Source organism: Pteropus medius, unplaced genomic scaffold, assembly GCF_902729225.1.
Source record: "Pteropus medius unplaced genomic scaffold, Ma_sr-lr_union100, whole genome shotgun sequence".
Lineage (NCBI taxonomy): Eukaryota > Metazoa > Chordata > Mammalia > Chiroptera > Pteropodidae > Pteropus > Pteropus medius.
In genome coordinates this window covers 26,455,865-26,471,531 of record NW_024349519.1, presented here as the reverse complement: position 1 = coordinate 26,471,531, position 15,667 = coordinate 26,455,865, and the positions used below count along the sequence as shown (strand labels likewise).

Genomic DNA, 15,667 nt, shown 5'->3' with positions numbered 1-15,667 from the left:
ATTCTTTCCACTTTGTATTTCTTTTTGAAGATTGTTTTGGCTAGTTTGAGTCATTTGTATTTCCAAATGAGTTTTAGGATGAGCTTGTCGACTTGTGAAACAAAACAAAACCCAGCTAAGATTTTGACAGGAATTGTGTTAAATCTATAGAACATTTAGGAAGCAGTGTCATTTTAATAATATTAAGTCTTCTGACCCATAAACATGGGCTGTCTTTCCATTTATTCAGATGTCAAATTCTTTCAGCAATGCTTTATAGTTTTTCAGTGTACAAGTCTTACACTTCTTTTTGCTAAATATTTCTAAGCATTTTATTCTTTTTGATGTTATCGTGAATGGAATTATTTTGTTTCATTTTTGCAGCATATAAAAACACAATTGACTTTTTGGAATTGATCTCGTACCCAGCTACTTCAATGAAATTTTTTTTATTAGATCTAATAGTATTCTGCGGTTTCCTTAGGATTTTCTGCATGCAAGAATATACGAGATCATGTTTCCTGCAAACAAAGACAGTTACTTCTACCTTTCTAATCCTGATAGCGTCGACTGATCTTTAAAATTACCTTGGTAGTTATGGAAGGGCATTTTTGCAAATGAGAGACCTTGTCTAGAGAGGGTAAGCAGCTCGTCTGAGGTCACCTAACCAGGAAGTGAGGAAATCAGGACGGGAACAGAGGACTGCTGCCTCCCGTCCATCACTCAGCTTTTTCGCCACACGGCTTCTGGTTGGTAGAGTCGGAATCTGAGAAGACAATAGATGGCCTTTATCTCTGCAGCACCCCTATTGTCTTCCTTTGTTACAAGCAGCCAGATTCAGTCAAGAGGGGAGCAAAATGTACATTTCCCAAACGTCTACAGTAGTTATGTGTCTGTATGTCTGCAGCGCTCAGTGCTGGGCGCTTTCAAATACTGTTTCAATCCATCCTCCTAAAATCCTGTAACCCAGGTACAGCTACCCCCATTTTACAAATGAGGAAACCGAAGCTGGGAGATGGATAGTAAATTACTTGTTCAAAATCACAGAGTCTACAAATGGCAGAGCTGCGAGTACAGAATCCTGCGCCCCTCCCAGGACATCACGCTGCCTCTCCTTTCTTGCTCTCAAGGAAGTAGCTCTCGGGGCAGCACCGTCCTGTGCAGCCACCTACGTGTCTCTTCCTCAGTGACCTCGTAGTTGCGTTCTGCACATGGCATACGCCTGCACACGCAGACACTCGCAGACACCCGCAGACACCCACAGTGCATGTGTGTCTGCTTTCCCAGGCTTCCTCCAGACTGAGCAACCTCATGGGCAGCTCTGTTTTTAATCCCATCTTTGTGAGTCTCAATGGACAATGCGAACAATAAGCGTTTCTGGGGCGGAGTATAAAAGAGAGGATTCAACCTCAGACACTTAGCTGCTTATCTCAAATGGCCAAGGCTGAACAGTTGTGAAGAATGGTTTAAACAGGCCTCTTTTGACAAGCCACATCTGGGGTACTGATCCAGGCCACTGAGATGTAGCTCTGGCCTAGCTGTTTCTAATTCCACTTGGTCGTGGGGGCCTGGGAGAGCATGGTGGTCCCAAAGAAGGCAGGATCTGAGCTGCCCTACCTTCCACTCAAGTGTCTCATGCTCCCTGATACTCAGTAGGAACTCAATAAACGCATCTTTGTATTTGTTTTAAAGTTACTCGGAAACTGCTTTACCCTAAATACTCAGCCAGTTTCCTTTGAAGCTGTTCTCTTCCCATCCCACCCCCGCTCTTCACAGAAGGGGTGTTCCTGCTGCTGGTCCATCCAAGGGGACATTTTTAGTCTCTCAGCAGGCAAAAAATCCAAATGCGAGTGGCAATGATCACCTTGGACACAGCTCTGCGATTCTCCTCACGTTCTCCTCCCAAGTGCCAGTCCACGCCCAACCCAGGATTTAGGAATATAAAGTGGAAATGGGTATAATTAAGTATTTCGTAAACTCGGTCAAATATTTTAAGAGGCAAATAGACACCCAACTTAAAATTTTATGGTTTACTTTCTCACTAAATTCCAAGTTGGTGAGTAAGCCAGTGCTCTGGTGGTTTAAAACAAATTCTTTTTTCACATCCCCAAGAGATTTTAGGTTTGGGCGTTTAAGCCGTTTATGACCGAGAGTCTGGAAAAGTTCTCAGGAGCGACAGTTCCCTCGGGCGTGTGGCGTGCAGAAGGTCTCTGGTTTTAGCCCGGCCTCCACTTCCAGGTGGTTTCGTGGTCAGCGGAGAATATGAATTTCTTAACAACCTGAAATAAAAAGGCAAGGCTTCTGCCAAACAAGCCTCCCTTGTATTTCACTCAGCCATATTTTATATTTTTTCAGTTCACTGCCAAATCCAACCACGTCTTCCCTCAAACGTGTCAGCTTCCTTTTGACGCCCACATGCCGGCCTGGACTTTGGCTTAGTCACCCCTCTGTCTCTTGAAGATACCAGTGCGAGGACAGCGATGGGCTAGAGGCAAGAGACACAGGTTCTAGTCCGTGCTACGGTGGTGCCCAAATGTGGCTTCTAAGTCTTTCTGGGTTCAGGTTTCTTTTCTGACAAAATGACGGTAAGCGTGCCAAGGAGTGCACGCGCGTGCTTTGACAAAGTCCTCTTTTTTTCCTATTGTCATGATCACTTCTGGTCTGCCTCCCCCTCAACTTTCTGACTTCGGCTCATGTCACAGGAAAGGCAAGGTGGTTATTTGATCTTGTGCCCGCTCTTTGCTGTCATCACTTTTGGGACTCGGCTCTGGTTAGCATTTGAAGCCAGACATCCATACATTTACTTCCAAAGCATGAATTTAGTTTTTACACACAGTATTCACCTTGTGAAGGCTTAGGGTTATGATTTTCAAAAGAGGGAAAATGGCCTGGCTTGGCTTGAGTAGGATTTTTGAGATTAAAAACTTAGCCCAGAGATTTCTATTTAAAATCACATCTTTCGCTACCCATTTCCCTGAAGAACAAAGTTTAAGTCCTTTTAGGAAATAACTAATGGGCTCCAGCAGCCCCTCCGGTTTCATTGGGGTAACCCACACGAAGAGTCATGGCAGAAGGGAGGCTGAGGGAAGAAATCCCTGGCATAACCAGGAGGAACTATTTATTATATCAACTCCAATCCACTTTTCCAACCAGGCCTGCTGGCCCACTCAGCACGCAGCGCCGCTGGGTTCCAAGCCTCAGCCTCTGAAACGGCCTGACAGGCCAAGCGGCCACCCTGGTGGGTCACGCATGGAAAATCCAGGAAATTAAGTTTTAAAAAAATGGCAAATACATTTGTTTGCTTAATCACCTTATCTGTCATTTTGATTCTTATCAACCTTTCTAAATCCATTGGGTTTCAAGTCTGAGCATTAGTAGGGGCAGAGGTTGACATCCACGTGGCGATCACCATCTCTTCTATCACATAAGGAAACACACGAAATGCAAAATGGCCTTATCAGTGGGGCCAGTGGATAAAAACGTCTGCAGTGCGATGTCTTTATTTCGAAATGTCTCCGCCACGTGATTGGCAATCTATTTTCTCATCAGAACTGCGTCTCCTTGAAGGTAAATTGTTTCTAAATTTTCAGACCTCTGATTTACTTGGCATCAGTTTTCACATGTGGTTCCTACTGTGCTCTTTTCATGTCTTATACGAGACGCCTGTCTGTGATTCCGTAGAGGGGATCCCTAGAGACCACCAGCAACATACAGTCGCCAAGGGCAGCTTCAGGATGGACACTTCTTGTCCTGTGCCCACTGATGATACAAACAGAGCATATGGGTTCCCAGAGCTTTAGATGATATTGGGAGGAGTGAAAATGGCAATAATGTTGGTGACAAAATGACTTTCTCAGAGCAAAAACCCCAGACAGTGTTTGATTTTGTTAAATAGATGGGGTTGGTATTTTAAGAAAATGTTTGCTTTGTAAGTCTCAGAATTTATGCTGACAGAAGCCGAGCTCAGATAACGTTTTCGTAAGGAGACATCACTGGGAAAGGCTTCAGGCACAATGTAAACCAACGCTTGACTTCTAGAATTGAAACATAAACACAAGAATGAAAACAAAGACCACTGGGCTTATTCAACCCATGAGCCATGTTACATTCTTTCCTGGGATAGTATCCTATAAGAGCATGCTCCTTTAAAGTTAACTTAAAGGGACTTGTGACAAGTTACCTCGGCTTCCATAAATTATCTATCAGACTCTAGCATCCCATAATCTATCTTTTATTTTTATTCAAGAATATATGCTCCGTGACAGTGGGATCTTTGTCTTGTTCAGTGCCGAATCTCCAGATCCCAGAACAGTGCCTGACTCATTAAATAAACACTCTCAGAGCACGTGCTGCATAGATAGTCATTGCTCATTCCCCATTTATCCAAAAAGTATCCAGTGCCTTCCATGAGCCCAGAGACACACTCATCCAGGCACTGGAGACACACATGAACAAAACAGGGCAAGGTTTCTCCCCTCGTGGAACCTATATTCCTGTAAAGTGCCATAGACAAATAAATAAACAGATATAAATAATGTCAAGTGGTAATAAATTCCATGAAAAAGTTAAAGAAGGTTAAGGGCACCGAGAATGATGAGAGTGCCATTTTACATAGAGTGGGCTGGACGTGCCTTTCCGAGCAGATGGAATTTAAGCAGAGACCTAAAGAAAGCAAGGGGGCTGGCCATGGAGATGTCTGAGAGGCAAGCATTCCAGGCAAGAGGAACAGCAAGGATGGAAGCTCTAAGGCAGGCGCATGCTCGTAATATTGGAGGAACAGCAAAGAGCCATGGTAGCCAGAGCAAAAACGAGTGATAAGGAGGGTGGCGGATGAAGTGTAAGAGGTGACAAGTGGCATGGCAGCCATGAAAACGCACTGTTTAGCTATTGCCCCGCTGAGTCCCCCGCTGGTCAGTGCTGAAGCCCACTTCCTCCGGGCCGAGCCTAACCAATGACTGAGCAAGGTAGGGATCTCAGTGCAGGCCAGTTCCTCTAAGGGGTGACTGGCTGAAGGACCCGCATCAATCCGGCCAAAATTTCTTAGAATTGCAAAGGTCCTTTCTACCCCATTCCTCCCTTCTCTATCTCCTTTCACAGATGCCAGACCTTCCCAAATAAAAGGTTTTCCTGTAGTCCTGCTTCCTCCCCTTCACCTGTAACAGGGGCTTCTCCCGGTAAATTTCACATGTGTCTAATCTCACCTCAGTGTCTCCTCTTCAAAGGACCTGAACTAACACAAAGCCACACCAGGTCCTTGGAGGTCGTGGTGCAGACTTTGAAGCTTATTGTGAGTGCAGGAAATGCCTTTGGAGGATGTCGAGGAGAGGAGTTGTGTGATGTAACTTTCGCTTTAGAAAGGTCACTCTGGCTACTGTGGCGTGGGGTGTGCAGACCACTGGGGTAGGGAGGAAGCAGGGCGGCTTTTAGGAGGCTTCAGCTCAGACTGTGGCTGAGCAAATGTGGGAATTACAATTTGACATTTGATGTCATCCTTCTGCCATAACTGCTTTTCCTAAGTTCACTCAAGACCTTCTAATAACCAGCTCCAACATCTTTTGATATTTCCCTAGGGTATTTTACCTTTTGACCATTCCTCTTTTATAGAGACTATCTCTTTATCACGATGGGTTCCAAGTTTCCTCCCTTCTCTCAACCGCGACCTTTTGGTAACTTTCCCCGACTTCTCTTTGGCCAGCCCCTTCATGGTGGGGCTCCTCAGAGTTCAGTCTATGGTTCTCTCTCCGCACCTTGGTGATCTCATCCCTCGTGAGGTCTGATCTCTCACGCACCTTTATTGGTAATCCCCTTTGTCACCACCTTGGCTCCAGACAGCCACTGATCTAGTTTATGTGCTTTTATTTTTGCCTTTTATGAATCTTTCACATAAATGGGGGCCGCTCCATATGTGGTCTCTTGGGTCTTGCTTTATTTACTGAGCGTAATATTTTTGAGGTTCGTTCATATTGGAGCATGTGTCCACAGTTTGTTCCTTTTTTTGTTGTTGTTGTAGAATAGTATCCCATCACATGACTATCAGCCAGGTTTTTATAATAAAAATCTCAAAGCTACGGAAACATTGAAATAGTATTATAAGTATCTGTGTGCCCTTCATTTGATTCTCTAATCATTAACATTTGGCATATTCTCTTTATTCTCACTTGAGAAATACAGCTTACTGTTTTTTTGTCTTTGCTAGACCAGTTGAAAGTAAATTGCTAATATCATGATACTTCACCCCTAAATAATTCAACATGTATAGAATATTCGACATAATAACCACGATTATTTTCAGATTTTCTCAATTGCCCCCCAAGATTATCCTTTATGACTTTTTTTTGAAATAAAACATCTAATCAAGTTCCAAGCAGTACGTTTGGTTGCCATAATTTTTTACTCTCCATTAAGAGTAATATCCTGGACTTTTTGTTTTGTTTGGACTTTCATGAAGTTGACATTCTTGAAAAGCCTAGTCAGTAATCTTGTAAACTGGCTGAATTTTGGATTTGTCTGATTTTTTTCTTTCTGGTTAGATTCAAGTTAAACATTTTTGCGGGGGAGAGGGGAGGGCAAGAATACTACTTAAAAAAAATTCGAATTAAGATAAGGTGTCATATAAGTTGAGAGAGGGTGATGAATGCAAAAGGGCCTTGAGGCATTGGCATTATTTTAGAAAAGGGTCACAACTGCTCTCCCTTGGCACCCCACACAGAGGCTGTGAGCTGAGGCTCTTTGTAGCATTGGTTGGGTTGTTCCAGAGACTTTTACCTTGATGTTCACAGGGATACTTTGTCACTTAGTTTTGTTGCAGAGGTTGTCTTTAGGATGTCGGCTTTACTGTATTTGTCTCTATGGGAAGATTCGGTGATATTCAGAATCCATGCAAATCCAGACATTTTTAAAAATGAAGAAGGAGCCAGTGGCTGAAATCCGAACCTGCTACTCTAGACAGAGAAAAGGCTCTGGTGGCTCCTGAGCCCAGAGGCACAGGTGGAGCTGGGAGCAGCACTAAAGACACACCTTCTACCTCCATCTCTACGGCTCCCTTCCTGCGGCAGACATTCACCCCTACTGCAGCCAGAGTTTCTACCCTTACAGAGCATGTCTCTACACTAGGGGCATTTCTTCCCAGCTTGGTCACCAAAAGGAATGGGTTCTCCCAGCATGAGGAATGAGGGGGCAGGGCTTGATCCTCCCACCCTGTATCCAAGAGCAACTGTAGCTGTTGTGTATGTGTTTGTGGTGGGGGGTGGCACAGCTTGGGATGTATGCCTATCCTCTTCCCACTCACCTTAGAGAGGTCTGAGAGGGCAGTCAACGCCCTCTTCAATGGACCCGTTGGTGTAAGGGAGGAGGAATTTCCCAAGGGGCAATCCCCAGGAGCAGCTGCTCCTAGAAGGACAAAGGAGTACTAAGTAAGTTAAGTGGCCACTGAAGTAACCATTACAAACTGGGGTAAAAAGAAAAAAAATCACCGACCTTAACCGAAAGAGAAAAGAAGAGAAGGAAGGTGACAAAGGGCTGGGGGGGTCAAGGATAATAAAATACCAAATAGAAGCAAATCCTAAAAAGAAAAGTGAAACTAAACAAGGATTAGGAGCGGGGTGGATGAGGACATGGAAACACAACATAATACTTAGACTTAGTAAAAAGTTCACACACTGCGATCGCTCCTGGTTTCACGAGTTGCAGGGGTTCACATTTGCTGCAGCGACCCTAGGGGCCGCCCTGGATGCGCGGCCGCCCGGCCTCTCTGGCCTCGCGCCCCGCGTGGGCTCGGATTCTTTGCAGGTTTAACATCTTTACGAGCAACTCTAAGAATCCTGGGGAGCCTTCCAACTGTGAGATGCGGAAACAAAATAGGAGGCTGGCACAGGCGCGTGGCTCAGCACGATCCTGGGTAAGGATGCGGGTGGTGGAGATTATTGTGAGCGCCAGCAGAGGGCAGTGTCGGGCCAGGCATTTCCCAGGCGCAGGCGAGGCGCTTTCACAACCATTATAAGCCCCTGCCAAACTTTCCCGAGCAAAATGTGGTAATGCTCCTTTTCTTTTCCTTCAAGGATTTGAGAGTCTGCCTCAGACTATGATGTGTAAATATGAAGTAGGAAATAGGTTGCCTTCCCTAAAAACCATTGATGACTGCATACTATTTGATACCACTGCCCTTTAAAAAGGATTATTTAGGTGTTAGTGAGCATTTACCAAATACCTTCTAAGTGCCAGACACCGTGCTAAACTTTGACCCACCCAAAATTATTAACCTCTGAAAGAAAGTATGATTGCTTCCATTTTTCAGATAAGGAAACTGAGGCTCACTAAAGTTCAGTGATTTGTGTGAGGTCGCACTGCGGGGATAGGATTCAAACTTTGATCTGTTGAGCTCCAAAAGGCTTTTTGCTAGGCCACATGCTTCTCATTAGTCCTCAGTTCCTGCCAGTTCTCAACCTGCCTGACGCTTCCAATGGTGTCTGCTACTTAGACGAGGAAGCTATCAATACATCAAAAGGCTATTTCTCACTCTTAGCCAAATGATGACTTGCTCATTTGAGTTACTCTTTCATCCTTAAGGCAAATTATCTTTCAACATATTTTAAGTGTGCTAAGAGCACCCAAAGTGAATTATATTGACAAATTATTAGATGAGGAACTGTATCAATTTACATGCTGGTCACTAGTGCTTATGGATCAGAGCAAATGAGCTTTAGCTACAGTGATGACCTAAACTCTCATCCTCGCATGACTTGAGAGGCTGTTCTCACTTTTCTAGGGCCACACCTGGCCCAAGGCAATGAACCTGGACAGGCCAACGTCATACCTCACACATTCTAACGATGACAAGCAAAACTAACTAGGCTGACAACAATGAGTTTTCTTCCATTTGTTTCTTGCCAAAAAAAAAGGTGTTTTGTTTTGTTTTTGTAGATTGGTTGGTTCACGCTAGATAGGGCCGTTGATATTGCCAATGACCTCACAGTCCTGAACAGCTGTTTTGATCATTCTTTATCAATTCCTGGCCTTAATGGTTGATCCAATAGTATTATGATGTCTAGTCTGTGTTGCTGGAGATCACCCACCAGCCATTCCAGGTTCTACACCAGTCGAAAAGCTGGATTGCAGAACGTGGCTTGGACCCAAGACCTAAATATGCCTGAATTTTTTACTTCATTGAACTCCTCATCCTTAACCCCTCCCCTAGTCGTAGGTGGGGCAGCTGGAAAACTAGAGAAAGCTTCTGCCCAGGCACAAAGAGAACTGTCCTGAGCGAGAGGAGAGAATGCAAAAGCAGCCTCCCCACACCTGCAGCAGACAAGATGCGAGAGGCTGGAGCCTGTTGTGTTTTTTTTCCCCAAAAAAATCACCACCCCCAGTAGTGTAAGGAATGGGGCCAATCTGATGTCGCTGGGCGGGGGCAGGTGTAGAAGTTGCCCAGTGGGTGGGGGAAGATGGACAGATACTTTATCACCAGGGAGAGGGCGATGGAGCTTCAGGACAGAGGTGCTGGCTGGATTTTTTTCGTGTGTGGAAGAGTAAGGAATCAGATGTTTCCCCTCCAAGTACCTTCCATCCTTACAAGCCCCCAGAAGTGCTCAGTACAATGGGAATGTCTCAAAAGAGATTCCATCTTAAATGTGGGAATTAATTCAAGCCCTTCAACTTTTCATAGAGGTGAGGATGGATTAAATTGTCTGGAAATTTCTTGGAGCTTTGATAAAAATTAGCTTTCTAAAAATAAAAAGTGTTTAAATAAAAACTCCAAAACTTACATTTTTATCTTTATGCAGGAAAATAATTTTTGTTCTTTTTCCTGTATTTTAATTGTTAAATAATTCCACCAAGTTAGTGCACTCCAGAAAAATAAAACAGTGCATTCGAGTCCAGTGACCTCAATACTATGAGCGTGAAAGTCTCTAATCAAAAATATCTCCCCTTTAACATTTCGGGTTATTTTTGTAGCAGTCTCTACACCTCACACTGTAATCAAAGCCTGTTATCTCAGTCTTGCAATATTTGTGATTCAGACTCTAATCATGACTGTGTCTGGCACATACATCAGTAGTTGCATTTAAAGATGTGCAAATTGTGAACTTCTCTTTCAACTTAATCTTGCATATTTCATTCGAAAACAGTTCTTTAACATACCACATGATAATTTTGAACAAGTTAAGAAAATAAATGTATTTCCCAACAGAGGTGATCCATAAAGCAAATTTCAATTTGTGAGTCAGGTGCTTTGAGTAATGAATTGTTAATTCTTTCAAGTCACTTGGGTATCTAGTAGTAATTTGAAAATTTACTAAACTAAACAGGGTCAAAACTAATCTTTAGAACTTCCATATGCTCAAGGAAAAGTGCTGAGAGGAATCTAGTCATGGATAAGTCTGACTTATATAACATTCTTAGGCTGCCTGTTTCTGAATAAGGTATATTGTTAACTTCTTTGAGCCATGTCAATTTGAGGTGATGTATGTATGCTTGGTTTCGAAAATGCACCCATTTTTCAAACCTTTGATATTTGACCTCCAAATTTCAGATTTAGGGGAGCCTCCCTTTCCACAGCTGGATTCTTATGCCAAATATTCTTGTCTGCTTTGTTAGTATCCCTTGTCTGGCAGCTTTCCTTCCTTCATAGATATTTATGGTAACATTGATGCATGACAGTCAGCTTCAAGAGATAGGAGCGTGTCTGGCTTTCTGGAGATCTGGGCAGCTCCATATGGTTACTTAAGTGAGAATCTCAGAAGAAGACCAGGATTTTGAGGCTCTGGTGGCTGATGAGAACCCACCCAGTGGATGGAGTGGAGCAGGTGCCGGGGAGGGTGTGAGCACTGAGTCAGAGAGACCTGGCTTTGAACTGGGGCTCTGCCCTCTTACACCAGCTGTGTGGCCCAAGCCTTGTCGCTCAGCCACTTTGAGCCTTAGTTCTCCCAGCTGCAACATGAGAATAATATTATCTATCTCTTAGAGTTATGGTGAAGACTAAAAATGATGGGAGCTTAAAGCACCTATTTCTAGATCCATGGGTAGCCAAGAACTGGTAGCTCTTCTTATTACTAAGCTGATTAGCGAGCACTTGTCAAATTGGTTCAGGCCTTTGATCTTCAGGTTATGACCCCTCTTGAGTCTAACTCTAGCTCATCCATACATTGTTGCATGTGAAGTGCTACCCGAGTGGGCTGATTCCTGGAACCTTGCACCTGGACTGACCTAGTCTGCTGAAATCTTCCTGTCCTTGAGGGTAGGAGCTCACAGGCTGCATAACAGCCAGTACAGCAGCAGCAGCAGCTCCTTTTCTTGTAGGCTTTTAAGTGCTGGGAACTGTACTGGTGCTGGTTCATACTCTGGTGAACTAGTGCTAGTAGACCAGAGCGGTTAAGAACCAGGGCTCTGGATCCAGGCTGTGCCGATTGAAGCGTGGCTCCACTATACCTCCTGGCATGAGACTTCAAGCAACTTAACTCTCTGGGCCTCAGTTACTTTACCTGTAAAGTGGGGCTAGCAGTGGTCAGTCTCACCACATTTCTGTCATCTATGCACGGTACCCATCATCTTCTGACGTAGACAGATGGCTCCCTCCTGGCTCAACGTGTCCATCATACGTGATTGTAACCCAGACTTCCAGAGGGTGGTCCCAGAGGCCAGCTTGCTAATCAGCTTACTATTTACATCACCACGTTCTGAATAAATTGATGTGCCTGAAATATAACTTCACTTTTCACCTTTCAACCAGTTGTTTTGATATCTAGTAGATGCAGCCACATTCATAGAAACACACATGGACCTCAGAAGAACACGAATGGCTTTAGAAATTAAAGATTAATATTACTTCATAAAAGTGACTAAGAAAGCTTGTGTATAATAAAGAACTTCCTCATCGGCCATGGAGCCCGAGTGTTTACAAACTCTTGGGTCTTAGGGATGAGGGGGAAAAGGAGAAAACCAGTCAACTGTGTTTGGAAGTTTTTGTATCAGGAGCTGCCCCCTTTTTACAGAGAGTACTGTGCCTCCTGGCACAACTTTTAAAGCCCCACAGAGTTGTTATTTGGGGGAGGAGCAGAAGTAGACCTTCTTTACACCGTACCTGAAAACCACCCAAGATTTGTGGTATGTGACAACATCAGGAAAGTTTCTACCACAGCCTTGAGCAAAGGGTCCAAATAATCAAACTACAGCAAAGCTCTGTTTGGAAAGCCCGAACCGGAGAAAAATCAAGAAGACTTGCAGATGTATAAAAACAAATACAGGTCAGGCAGAAATATGGAGATGAGAGTTTGTGGACTGCAGAAGCCAGTACATTGCATTTTGTTCTGTTCTGTTCTTTCAGCCAGCACTTTTACCCAGGCAATAAAAATGAAAGAGCAAGAGACAGAGACAGGGTAGGTGAGAAAACCAGCTTGAGTAAGAGCAGACTCATACTGCTACAAAGACAGACACCAGCCATAATCTATTCATGGGAAAGAAAGTCAGCTGGCTGATGGCGAGATGGGAAGCGCACATTTTCCTGCTGGCCGCTGGGAAAGGCAATGCTTCCGAGAACAAAGGATGACCCTGGGGACTAGCACAGCATCTGTGATGAAGCCTTTGAAGAATACACCCTCCCATTACAACTCAAGGCCTAATCCACCAGAAGGGTAAAACCTACTTCCTAAACAGGGGTCAGAGATAACCTCTTGTTGAAAGAGCTCCAGTCTCCACTTGGAAACCCTTTAACTCGTCGAAGGAAAACTGGTTCCAGGATGTTCAGGCACCATTCACTCGCAGTGTTACCATTTGGGGGAGATTTGAACTCTGGCGTGGTGGGGTGGGGTGGGGAGGGAGGTTTTCAGTTCTTCCTCGCTGATGCAGCAAATTGCAGGTTAGTGAGATTTAGAAAAAGTAAGATTTATTAAAAGTATATTTTAGAAGCAGACAGGCTGCACTAAGGAATTTGGGAGGCGAAAAGATAAAAGATAGAAGATAGAGAACCCTCCAAGGGAGGAGCAGGGTCTCAGAGAAGAGAGCTGTAGCAACCCAGAAGTGGGAAGGGCTGTATTATATTAGGGTCGCAATGGGCGATTACAAAGGTTCTTAAGTGATCAGTACGTGAGGTCATTTGTATTGACATTCGGCTGCTGTATAACACTTTGCCTAGTGTGCATGTGCTTACCCAGAATTCAGTCTGTTATAATTAGATTCATGAACTTCCAGGCATAAACATAGTATTATAATGATGGTATAATGAGGCTGAGGATATGGACAAGTTAGGGTAGTACCTTCTGTGCAAGAATCTGTGGCCTACAGGTTTATGGCCATCCTTAGTCTCCCAGAATACAGTAGAGATTCTTTAACTACCAATGGGGTGTTCTTTGGGTGGTCTCTGGGGTGGGCCTCCGTTCCTTTGTTCCCGTCACTCATGTCTGATTAACTGTCTAATGACAGGAAGTGAGCAGGAACCTCTGTTCCGGCACATTGCTTCCAGCCTTTGGAGAAGGGTGGAGTTTCAGAAGAGTGGAATGGATCACTTACCTCCATAGACCTGAGTTCCCCCTAGAACAGATGAGCCACTCTGGGCCAGCCTAGACCAGTATGCTAGATGGGAGCAGGAACCAAAGCCATCTTTGGAGTTCTTGTCTCAAAGATGCTTTCCTAAAGAGTGCCATAACTGGTCTTTGAAGCTCACTCAAGTCAATGGGCATAACCAATTCGATTGGTATATAAAGAAGAAGGTACTAAGGCTAATGCTAGATCCTACATCATCGTTAGGAGGGATGATCCATTATGAAAAAAAGCTAAGGGAATCAGATAACCACCGGAAATAAGATTTTGTCATCTGAAAACTTAAAATGTGCTAGAACTGTGTGTTAACTGCACACATAGATCCCATCTCTCCTTAGTGAGGCCCAGTGGGTGTTTCCAAAAAAACTATGTATAAGAGGTAGAGAGTTTAGTTTAGAAGACCCACAATCCATACAACAGGTCTACAATTCACAGGCGGCTTCTCATAATTTTTTACCCAGACAGGAAACAAGGATGAGAGAGTTTGCAATCATTAGGGTCTAGAGTGTTGAGTATGAATGTTGAAAAGATTAAAGAAATTTTATAGAATGATATTGTGGAGTTTCTGAGATACAAAAGCTATATGCGTTTTAAAAATTATTTTCAGTTGCTTCATGCATCTTCAAATGTAGCACCTTGTAAAAACTGAATCACATGAGGTCCCTGCTTATATTTGGGCTTCAGGCATTTCTTTTAAAATAGTCGAAACAGTTCAAATTAAAAGCAGATTCTGGCACCCCTCCCACGTGGTATCTCTCCCTAATATTCCAATATCTGATATTCCCAACCCTTCCAGCCCTTACCTGTGATTTATTTAGAGGCTCCTCTGGGCTTGCTGACTTCAGTAACGCTTTCCACACCCCCGTCAGATTTTGCACCCTTCCTCAGTGTCTGTGCACCCCCACTCCAGGTGAGATACCCTCTCTGCACCTGGGAGGGTCTTAGAGAACATCTACAGAGCAAGACTGTCAAGGACACCTTTTCCAACAATTATTATCATGAATATCTTACCTTATAAAAATGGTGAGTGAGTATCATTAGGATCATAAAAATGTTTTAGATATGGAACGCAATATATTGAATAAAGGAAATAGATAAGAACTTTTACTTATGAGAAGGATTCTCTTAATATTGTTAAATTTTGATGTGCTAAAAAACTAACACAGCTGAACCAATAAGAGGTATGTTCCTACTTTCAGTGAGTTAGAATCTATGTGAGTGGGTGAACTTGGCCATGATTCTTGAGTTAGGGCCACAACTTGGTCCCCTTCTTGGCCCCAGCCTGAGGAACCTGCCTCTTTTATGCAGAGGACCCTCTATTTAGTATTACAGGGCACTTTGGGGTGGGAACACATTTATTCATATTTGAATCTCTACACTAATACAGTGCATGGTCCATAGGAGAACTTAGTAAATGTTAGCTGAAGGAATAAATAAAACTAATAAGTTCCTTAAGTATAGGGGACTTTGCTCAAAGTTTTTATTTTATTTTATTTTTTAACCTTATCAGTTCATACGTAAAAGTTTTGATGAGGGTCAAAAATGAATTCTAAAGCTTTGGGGAAAAACCACTATTTGGATCTCTGGGCTTTAAATTCAAAGCATGAGTTGCGCAATGTTTGTGTGTCTCTGATGAAATAAAAGGTTTTTCCTTTAAGATATTTGCCATCTCCAAATTTTCGAAGTTGTATTTTATGGTTTCCCCGTGTTTCTGCTTACACATAAAATGTATGTGCTTCGCGTGGGGGTGGGGGTGGTGATCGAGCAGAGACAACAACCGCAAACAAACAAAAATGCCACTTAGATTAAGCACAGTCATCTCAGTGAATCATGTTTCATCCTGGTGCCAAATGACGCTCACTAAAATCACAGCAATTTTTGATGCACTTGCCAATGTTTATGGTATTTTTACTTTAAAGATGTAACAGATTGCTCCAAAATAAATAATTTAAGCCTAATATTTCAAAAGCGTCCAAGCGCTTGCATCTTTCACTTCTTGCTTCTCTTCTGGGACTAAGCTGTGCCCAACAGAAGCAACCCTCATGTCTATATAACACTTCATTTGGAGGGTTGTTTTTTCACTTTGTTTTTGAAAGTCGAATCTATTTTTTTTACCATCCTGTTCCAAATGTCATAGGTTCTATCGTTGTTCAGCGGA

General features: G+C 43.4%; 1 protein-coding gene across 2 annotated transcripts in view; it reads left to right on the top strand.

Moving 5' to 3' along the window:
* The window catches only part of ENPP6 (ectonucleotide pyrophosphatase/phosphodiesterase 6), a 94,065-nt gene that overhangs the window by 21,802 nt on the left and 56,596 nt on the right, over window positions 1–15,667 (top strand). Inside the window, exon 1 of one of the 2 annotated variants that reach the window (XM_039882633.1) lies at window positions 11,130–11,212. The exons of the other annotated variant lie outside the window; for it this stretch is intronic. The gene's annotated coding sequence lies outside the window, so the exon portion shown is untranslated. Of the gene's footprint in view, window positions 1–11,129; window positions 11,213–15,667 lie in introns of those variants that run through there. 2 annotated transcript variants of the gene reach the window in all.